We start from the raw sequence: 10,206 nt of genomic DNA on the forward strand, positions 1-10,206 counted from the left end.
CTCTTTGTTTTGTTTTGTTGTTGTTTTGTTTTGTTTTGTTTTTCAAGACAGGGTTTCTCCGTGTAGTTTTGGGGCCTGTCCCGGGTCTCGTTCTGTAGACCAGACTGGCCTTAAACTCATAGAGATCCGCCTGGCTCTGCCTCCCGAGTGCTGGGATTAAAGGGGTGCACCATGGCCACCCAGCTCTACATATCCTCTTGAAGATTACACTGTCTAGGTACTATCTCAGGACTCTCCCATATATGTCTGTCACCAAGACCAAATAAGGAATTACTACAGGTAGGGCAGGGAGAGCACAAGAGGCTGCAGGTCTGAAGAGCTCAGGGTGGTGGAGATAGTGGAATCATCAAAACACTGAGGAAGGGGAAGGGCTCTTCAAGTATAAGGAAAGTGGCACCTACAACAATGGCAGAAAGTAATCCCAGCACTTGGGAGGCAGAGGCAGGCGGATGTCTGAGTTCAAGGCCACCCTGGTCTACAGAGCAAGTTCCAGGACAGACAGGGCTACACAGAGAAACCCTGTCTAGGAAAACAAAACAAACAAACCAAAAAGAATGGCAGAAAGTATCTAGCTTTAATCTCTTCTAGCTGCCAGACCAAAGCTGAAAAACTATCACCAGTACTACCTATAAACCAGCACTGAGTCCTGTGGAGGATACGGAATCGAAGTTTGCTTCTGGTAATGATTAATCTTCATTGTCAACCTGGCTGAACTTGAAATCACCTAAGGGGCACCCCTCTGTTTATGTCTTAGTCACTCTTCTGTTGCTGTGAAGAGACACCATGACCACAGCAACTCTTATAAAGGAAATCATTTAATTGGGACTTGCTTACAGTTTCAGGGGTTTAGTCCATTGTCATCATGGTGGGGAGCAAGGTAGCATACAGGCAGACATGGTGCTGGAGAAGTAGCCGAGAGTTTTACATCCAGATCTACAGGCAGCAGGAAGAGAACCACACTGGGCTTGGCATGGGCTTTTGAAATCTGAAAAGCTCACCTCGAGACTACACAACACCTCTAGTCCTTTCAAATAGCGTCACTGTCTGGTGACCAGGCCTTCAAATGAGTCTATGGAGCCATTCTTATTCAACCACCAAAGGTCTTTCTTTTTTCAAGATTTATATTTTATGTAAATGAGTGCTGTCTGCATGTACCATTGCATGCCAGAAGAGGGCATCAGATGCCATTACAGATGGTTGGGAGCCACCATCTAGAGGTTGCCGGGAATTGAATTCAGGACCTCTGGAAGAGCAGCTAGTAGGCCATTGAGCCATATCTCCAGTCCATGGGTGTTTCTTATTAATTTTAATTATTATTTTGCATGTATGCTGTATATGTGAGTAGGTACATGTATGCTGGCTACAGCGTGTGTGGAGGACAGAGGACAACCTGTAGGAGTCCATTCTTCAGCGATTCAACTCAGCTTGTCAGGCATGTGAAGCAAGTGATTTTTACCCACTAAGCCATCTGGCTGTTCCTCTGAGTGTGTCTTTGAGGGCATTTCCCGAGAGCTTTAGCTGAGGAGGGAGGGCCCATTCTGAATGAGAGTAGTACCATCCCATGGAATGAATAAAAGGGAGGAGAAAGGAAGCCAGATGAGTGTCAGCATTTCTGCTTCCTGCTTCCTAGTCAGCCCAGATGTGAGGAGTCCAACACATGCTCTTGAATTCTGCCTCGCCTTCCCTGACATACTGGACTGTAGCCTCTTACAATATGAGCCAAATAAATCGCCCCCCCCCCCTTAAGTCCCTTCCATATTTGGTCAAAGCAAGAAACAGGTTGGCCCCTTTGTAAAGTGTATGTATTGCTTTGAAAAGTATTCACTTGATTCCCAAAGATCTACCTACCAGAACTTCAAATTAGAAAACCCAACAAGAAGTTCAGGGAAGACAAGAAGCACTTTGAGTCTTCTGTGCACGTGAGACCCCAGGCTTCTTGTGTCCCAGAACCCCCATCCCTCTGCCATGCACTGGACACTCCAACTCTACTCTTCAACTCAGTTCTGCCTCAACTTGGCAGCTGTGGCACAAGACATTCAGAGAAGAGAACACGAAACCCCTCTGGTTAGGAAGCAAGTTCTAAGCTGAATGGTGGTGGCGCACGCCTTTAATCCTGGCACTTGGGAAGCAGAAGCAGGCGGATCTCTGTGAGTTCGAGGCCAGCCGGTCTACAGAATGAGTTCCAGGACAGCCTTCAAAGCAACACAGAGAAACTCTGTCTCAAAAAAACCAAACCAAACAAAAACAAAACAACAAAAAACCAAGAAGCAGTAGCAGCAGCAAACTCTGCAACCTGCTGATGCTGATGGTGAAGAACAAGGCTGAACTGAATTACCCTATATTCCTGCATGCTGCTGCTCGCTTTTAAATACTTTTCCTGGCAAACCTATCTACTGTATTTCTTTAAAATTTCTTTTAATTGTGTGACATTAAGCAAACCAAACTGTAAGATCAGATCTTGCTGCTGAGATTTATGTGACTCATAAAGCAGAACTTATTAAAAAGGGAAGCCACTGAGACCAAACCGACTTCCCAAGTGTCAGCCCTCTCCGGGACGATGGGAAGAGTTCACTCTAGTACTGTCCGTGGCTTAAGTGAGCAGCAAAGAACAGTCTACACATCTCTCTTGTTTGTTTCTCTTTTCAAGATCTTTTTAGCCGGGCAGTGGTGGCATATGCTTTTACTCCTGGAAGCAGAGGCAGGTGGATCTCTGTGAGTTTGAGGCCAGCATGGTCTACAGATCGAGTTCCAGGACAGCCAGGGCTACACAGAGAAACCCTGTCTAGGAAAACCAAACAACAACAACAACAAAAAAAATCTTTTTATTTTTGTGAGCATGTGCACATTGAGTGCAAGTGCCTGCAGGTGGAAATACAGGCACAGGAGGGCTGGCTGCTTTGTGGGTGCTGGGAATTGAACTCAGGTCCTGTGCAATGATACCAAGAGCTCTTAACTGCTGAGCTGTCTTTTTAACCCTATTTCTCTTTAATTAATAGTCTTGATAAGCCTCAACTGGACGTCAGGGATGGTCATATTAAAGGTGGTGGTGGTGGTGTTAGCTCTGAGACAGACACAAATAAGATCAATACCTTGGAGGATTTGTGACTAGAGTCTGAGGAATGGAGTTAATTGCGGGCTTCTGGGTAGGCAGAATGAGCTGGAATGTTCTGCTTATGATTCACCACTAAAGGTCTTAATATCTACTGATTTAGCTCGGAGAATTGCTTTAAGGCTTTGACCAAAGTCCTCCTCTCCAAAATGCACTCACACAAAAACGTTGATTTTAAAATATTAGGAGATTCAAGGATGCCCGAGGCTACCCACAGATCCTCTAGGGGACCATGAGCCCCCGTTACTTCTCCCTCTTTTGCTTTTGCTAGTGAAGCTGCCCTCCTTTCTCACACAGGTAATTACTGTTGGCCACCTATCATCTCCTACCTTCTCTACAGGGCAGCCAGCCAGGCTGACAGGGATCTTGTTAAAATCCAAGTCAGATCATGTCTGGTCCCTGCACAGCACAACCCATCAGCTCCCCATCTCGGCTGGACTAAAAGCCCGTCTTTTTACAATGGCACACAAGGCCCTACAGGGCAGATCTCCTTGCAGGCTTCATCTGCTGCTCTTTTTAATCTTGGGCTACTCGAGCCATAGAGCTCTCCTTGCTGCCTTCCCAGCAGATCTTTGATCCCTTATCTTAGATCTGCAAGTGACACTTCCATTCCTTTAAGTCTTCTTTTAGCTGTCACTTGGCAGATGAGACCCTGACAGCCATTAAAAACTGCAACCCTACTTCCAGTGCCTGCCCCACACCACGCACCCTGCCTTTCTCTCCACGACACCCATTCATATCTTACAGTCGACACAGTTTACTTATTTGTTGCTGCCCACACTAACCTGCTAACTCCATGAGGGCAAGGATTTTTGCTGGATTCCAGGTCTTGGAATTTTGTCTGACATACAGTAGGCATTCAGTAAGTACTTGAGCCTGACTGATGGGATCATTAGAGACACTGCAGTGACAGAGATGTATCCAGGTTTGGGGTGGAAGAAAATGAACACTTACTGAAATAGCTGCAACGTGCAGTTTACAAATTAACATTAGTCGTTTCATTTGCCACAATCCTGGAAGGTATTTTTATCCTTATCTCATCATCCCTTTGAATGAAATTTTAAGCTACAATCTAATAAAATATGAATTAAATCTATTATAAAACTGATGAAAAAAGTCAAAGGACAAATTAAAGGAGAGAGCTTGGAAAATAGCTCAGTCAGTAAAGTGTTTGCCTTTGCAGGTGTAAAGACCCAAGGCCAAGCCCCAGAAGTCCCTCCACTACCGCCCATCCCCCCAAGCAAGCAAGCATGCCAAGAAATCCTAGAGGTGGCCTTGAGTGCCAGTAGCCTAGCCTCCTTGTTGAGTCCTAAGTCAGTTTGAGGCTGAGTCTAAAACAACAACAACAAAAACATGGAGGGATAGCACCTGAGCAACCACACCTGAGATTGTTCCCTGGCCTCTACATGCATGGATACACATGTACACCTGCATATACATGAAAGCACCTGTATGTGCGCGCGCGCGCACACACACACACACACACAGGGGGGGGGGCAGAGAGAGAGAGAGAGAGAGAGAGAGAGAGAGAGATGTTCCTCTATCCTAGTATCCTAGTTCTTAAGAGACAAAGGCAGGAAGATCACAAGTCTCGGGCCAGCTCGGGCTCCTGACTCAAAATTCTGAAAGAGAGCTGGAGAGATGGCTTTGTGGGCAAAGAGCTCACTGTGCAAGCACAAAGACCTGAGTTCAGATTCCCAACACCCGTGTAAAAGCTGGTCACAGTGGTGCACACATCTGTCATCTCACGGGGAGTGACAGAGGGGCAGAGACAAGTGGATACCAAGGGTTCACTGACCCACCAGTCTAAAAGAAACAGTGAGTTGAGAAACTCTGTCATAAAAATTAAGGTAAACCTTTAACTCCCAATATTTCTGCCCTCTACCTAAACCATGATGGGGTGGTAACAGAGAGGAGGGGATGGAGTGGACTAAGCAAAAAAATTAAGGATGTATGAAAAATCCCTATGAAAACCCATGGCTCTGTAAGGAAAAACAGAACAAAACAAAACAAAACCATAGACGACGGGTATCATGGTGCATGCTTTTAACCCTTCAACTTGGGAGCTAGAGGCAGGCAGATATTTGTGAGTTCAAGGCCAGCTTGGTCTACATAGCAAGTTCCAGACCAGCCAGGGCTACAAAGTAAGACCCTGTCCCCCACCTCCCAAAAAAGGGGGAGTTTGAACACAGAGACCCTTCTAGGTGAACCCTAGAAGACATGGGTTATTATATGAAAATCTCAGTACCTATGAGGGATACTTCCCTGCATTACTGCCTGGGGAGGTCCCAGAGACCCCTAAAACAATACAGGATATTACCACTGTTCTTGGTTGCCCACCAGAACCAAAATCTAGAGGGTAGACTCTATTGCTAAAGATACAACACTCAGGTTGTAGGACATACAAACCAAGCTGGAACTGTCCTGAAGACTTTCTCCTTGATGACTGACTACTCACGTCCATAGTGCTGGAAGGGGCTATGCAGGATGCTGAGCAAGAAAAGGCATGAATGATACCCCTGCAGCCAACCTCACACGGTACAATACTGACCTTCCAGGCAAGACGTGCTCGTTGGTGCAATTATGGTATGAAGGTTATGGGGGTAACCAACTGCTTTGGGGTTGGATTTGAGACCTGCTTCTCGGAAGGAATTCAGGCCTGGAAGCATCAAACTGGTCAAAGGTCCAAGACTCCGCAAGTCATAGGCTCTACAGGAGAATCTATTACTATGGTTTTGTGAAATGACATGTTGTCCAGCTGCCTTCTAAATACTTATCCCCAAAGATAGTGCTGCCCTCAACCTTGGCCAGGGAAGCTCCTCTCTGTGGTGGTCAGGGGTTAATAACTGGTCAAAATGCTGAGAGTAAGTATCTAGTGAGGACTGGGACCTAAATGGAGCATATATATCAACCAGCATCCACCCCTCCCACGAAGGCTCAGGGAACACTGGAGAAAACAGGCAAAAAGAACATAAGAACTGGAAGATGGGGAGCAGTGCTATAAAATGCTGTTTTCTGGACATGACATGGCTACCGAACCCAGTAACTCACTGGTGCTATGGTGATCTCAACACGATCAGGTCAACAAGATTGGTCCATACCCCAATAGGCAGCAGTAACTGGACTAGGTGGGTTATTAACAAAATAGGAGAGGACATGAAGGTAGACAGGGATGTGTTGGGGGTTCCTAGGAGGAATAAAAGGGGAGAGCTAGGGGTGTATATGATCAAGATGCATGGCTTACATGTATAAAATTGTCAAAAAATAAGATATTCTTTTATTTTTATCTTTTTGTAATTTACTTTTATTTTAAATGCACTGGTGTTTTGCCTGCATGTGTTTGTGTGAGGGTGTCAGATACCATTACTGGAGTTAGACAGTGGTCACCTGCCATGTGGGAGCTGGGAATTGAACCTGGGTCCTCTGGAAGAGCAGCTAGTGCTCTTAACCACTGAGCATCCCTCCAGCCCTATTTTTTTTAGATAGACAGTCACTTAAGGAAGACATGCTAATATCCCATGCACATTTGTGAGTGAGCATCCACACACACATAAACACACACATACTGTTACACAAATAATAAATAAAAGGGAGAAAACTTTATGCTCATGAGAGGAAAACTCAAACCTATTAAAATGTCAGTTCTTCCCAGCTTGGTCTCTAATTAGTTCAATCTCACTCAAAATCCCAGCAAGTCACTTTGTAGCTTGAGAAGATTCCAATGTTTGCATAAAAAAACAAAAGGCCCACAGTAGCCAGCCTAACTACTAATGGAAAAGAACACAGCTAGAGGTCTGATGCTGGCTGATGCCAAGGCTCACTCCAAAGCTACAGAGACCAACATGGTGGTACTAATAAAAGAACAAATACACCAATGGCAGGAACAAGGAGCCCAGAAGTAGACCTTCACAGTCAAACGTTCTCTGAAAAGGAGCAAAAAACAAAGACAGATACTGCACTTTTCTCCCATATGTGCAACCTAAATTTAAAATTATTCATATGTGTTTGTAGGTCATGAAACTAGAAAGGGGATGTGGGGGGTGATCTTAATGGTGGGAAACAGGATAATGGAATACCTGTAATGAAAACAGGAGGGAAAACTAACAGGGGAAGGGATCCAGCTGGAGGTGGAGAGGCACAAGAAGAGCAGTGGGGGAGGGTAACAAGAGAACCAAGTATAATCTACATCATGGTGAAATCCCTTACTTTGTACACCAACCTCACAGAACTCAATATAAAAACGAGATTGACCTCCAACTCAGAGATCCACTTGCTTCCGCCTCTCAATGAAAGGCATGTGCCACCATTTCCTGCTTTAAAAGATTTTTTTTTTTTAAGGAGCAAAAGCAATAAAAGGGAGACAAGACAATCCTTCAAGAATTGGTGCTTGAATAATCACGTGCAAAGAGAGAAAGGGGCGGGGAGGGACATGAATAACAGCCCTTTTACACTCCGCAAAAGGCAATTCAACGGATCGGATCGCAGATCTAAATGTAAAATGCAGAACTCTCCCATTTCACCAAGGAAACTAAGACCCAGAGAATAAATTAAATGAAGGTTACACAGCTCAGGAGAGGACATAATTCAAACCTGACTGTGCTATTCCAAAGCCCTATTTCCTCACCAAACTTTATCTTTCCTTGACGGATCGTTCCTCACCTTTATAAAGATATGAAAGCTTGGCATGGGGGCACACACCTGAATCCCCAGTACTACAGGCTGAGGTAGGGGGATGGTGCATCAGAGACAAACCTACAGCTACAGTGAGACTGCCCACCCCCCACCCCTCAAAAATGGAAAAAAGTCACTGCATTTAGATTCATGCTAAATGAAGCTCCAATGTTCTTACTACTAAAAAGAAAAAAGAATGAAATTGCCAACTTTCATCTTAGCTCTGTTTCACAGCAGGGGGATCCTAGTCAGAGATCATTATGGGTGCCATGTACTTCTCATCAAACAGACCAAACATTTAGGGCCTGAGTCTGTAAACTTAAACCATTGTCAAAGACATAATGAACTTCCTTCTAAGGGTCTTGAGCACTCTTAGAGTATTATCCATTCATTTCATTAGCTCATTAATTTCACTTTTCTAAAAATATGTATTGCTGTTTTGCCTGCATGTATCTGTGTAAGGGTCTCAGATCCCCTGGAACTGGAGTTACAGTTGTGAGCTGCCATGTGGGTGCTGGGTCCTTTGGAAGAACAGCTGGTGCTCTTAATGCTGAGCCCTCTCTCCAGCCCACAAATTTCAATCTTTTAGAAGTATATGCTAGAGCCGGGCGGTGGTGGCGCACGCCTTTAATCCCAGCACTCGGGAGGCAGAGCCAGGCGGATCTCTGTGAGTTCGAGGCCAGCCTGGGCTACCAAGTGAGCTCCAGGAAAGGCGCAAAGCTACACAGAGAAACCCTGTCTCGGAAAACCAAAAAAAAAAAAAAAAAAAAAAAAAAAAAAAGAAGTATATGCTAGAAAGTGGTGGTGTCAGACCCCTTTAATCCCAGCACTTGGGAGGCAGAGGTAAGCAGATCTCTGAGTTCGAGGCCAGCCTGGTCTACAGAGTAAGTTCCAGGACAGCCAGGGCTAAACAGAGAAACCTTGTCTCAAAAACAAACAATAAAGAGTATATGCTGGATGCCTATTATGTGCACTCTGGAGGCAAAGGAAAGCAGGAAGATCTGGGAGCTTCAGACTAACACTGGCTCCAGACAAGAGTTTCAGACAAGCCTGGGTTTTATAGTGAGAACCTTTCAAGACACAGGACGAAGAGGTGCAGATATGTCTCTCGGTACCAGAAGCTTTAAATCTGTGAAGTGCTGTACCCTAGAGTACAGTGGGAGTCAAGCATGCCGTCTCCTATTTTCTGATGTCACATTTTCAAAAAAGTAAAATTAAACAGGTGACATAAAAATATATTTTATTTAACTCAACCCATCAAAAATCATTTCAGCAGGTAATTGGCTATTTTACACTCTTTGGGGAAGGGTTGTGAACTTGTCAGTGTACAGTGGTCACTCACAGCATCTCTCGGTTCAGACTGGTCACATTTCCAGTGCTCAGCAACCACATATAGGGCTAGGGATGGAAGGGTTGGACAGAAACAGGACCAGGGGGAAAGCCGGGTACAGTTAAGGTTCTCCAGTCAAAATGTTCATTTTTCCTCACTGGAGGCCTTGAACTTCCTAAGCCCTTCTGATTCTCAAACCCAGGTTCACCCCGCCACAGGTTAAGAGAGGACAAAGAGCCTTGGCCTCAGTTCAAACACAGGGATCTAGCTGGCCTCAGTACACCAAACACCACTCATCCTTTCACTCCAAAGAGCCTCCCTCAGCTCTCATTCTCCAGGTCTGTAAAGGACCTTATTGTCTCTGAGCTCACTCTAGTCGTCTCTTTTAATCAATGGATCATTGAGCATCTCACATATGTAATTTTAAAGTGTAAATTATTTCAAACATGCACCTTCCTCTCCACCCCAAGGCCACTTTAATATAAAAAACAGCCTTGTAGCGGGTTCGCTTGCCTTAGCATCTCCCCTGACCATTTTAACTATAGTTACTATTCCCCAGGTTCTTGAGAGCGTTCTATCCCTATGGAATAAAGGCTAAACTCTATCACACAAAACAGAACTTCGCTCCAAGATCTGCTCTTTATTTACCTAACAAAGCCCAATTGTTTGCCCTGCCCAGACTGAACAAGGTCACTTACCTTCTGGCCTGGATACTTTTATTTTTGTAAAATTAGCCACCTCAAAAATCACAAAGGCGGCTTGAGGCTTAGGCGCGGTAGTACACTAAATGACATATAATCGGGGGCCACCGTCCCCGTCGCTCCTTCACAGTTCCTAGCTCCCTTTTTAATTAAAGTAGCCTCTTTTTAATTCGGCAAAACGCATGTGGACAGGATGACAAACTAAAGGTGGGACGACTCGATCTTTCCTTCCCCAGGCTCACCGCGATAACTTTTCAATTACTATCTTCACTCTCTAAGAATCTGAGACATTCTAGGAAGTTCAGGTCCGCAGGGCCCCAAGCCGCCCCTGAACCCCAACAACGCCTCAGTTCAAACCCTCCAGACCGGAACGGAACAGCGACACACGTGGCGGC

The 10,206-nt window shown here is 45.1% G+C and overlaps 1 protein-coding gene across 1 annotated transcript in view; it reads right to left on the bottom strand.

Moving 5' to 3' along the window:
* The window catches only part of Cct6b (chaperonin containing TCP1 subunit 6B), a 60,249-nt gene extending 50,043 nt beyond the window's left edge, over window positions 1–10,206 (bottom strand). Inside the window, exon 1 of the mRNA XM_016008348.3 lies at window positions 9,809–10,206. The gene's annotated coding sequence lies outside the window, so the exon portion shown is untranslated. The remainder of the gene's footprint in view (window positions 1–9,808) is intronic.

Source organism: Peromyscus maniculatus, chromosome 8, assembly GCF_049852395.1.
Source record: "Peromyscus maniculatus bairdii isolate BWxNUB_F1_BW_parent chromosome 8, HU_Pman_BW_mat_3.1, whole genome shotgun sequence".
NCBI lineage: Eukaryota > Metazoa > Chordata > Mammalia > Rodentia > Cricetidae > Peromyscus > Peromyscus maniculatus.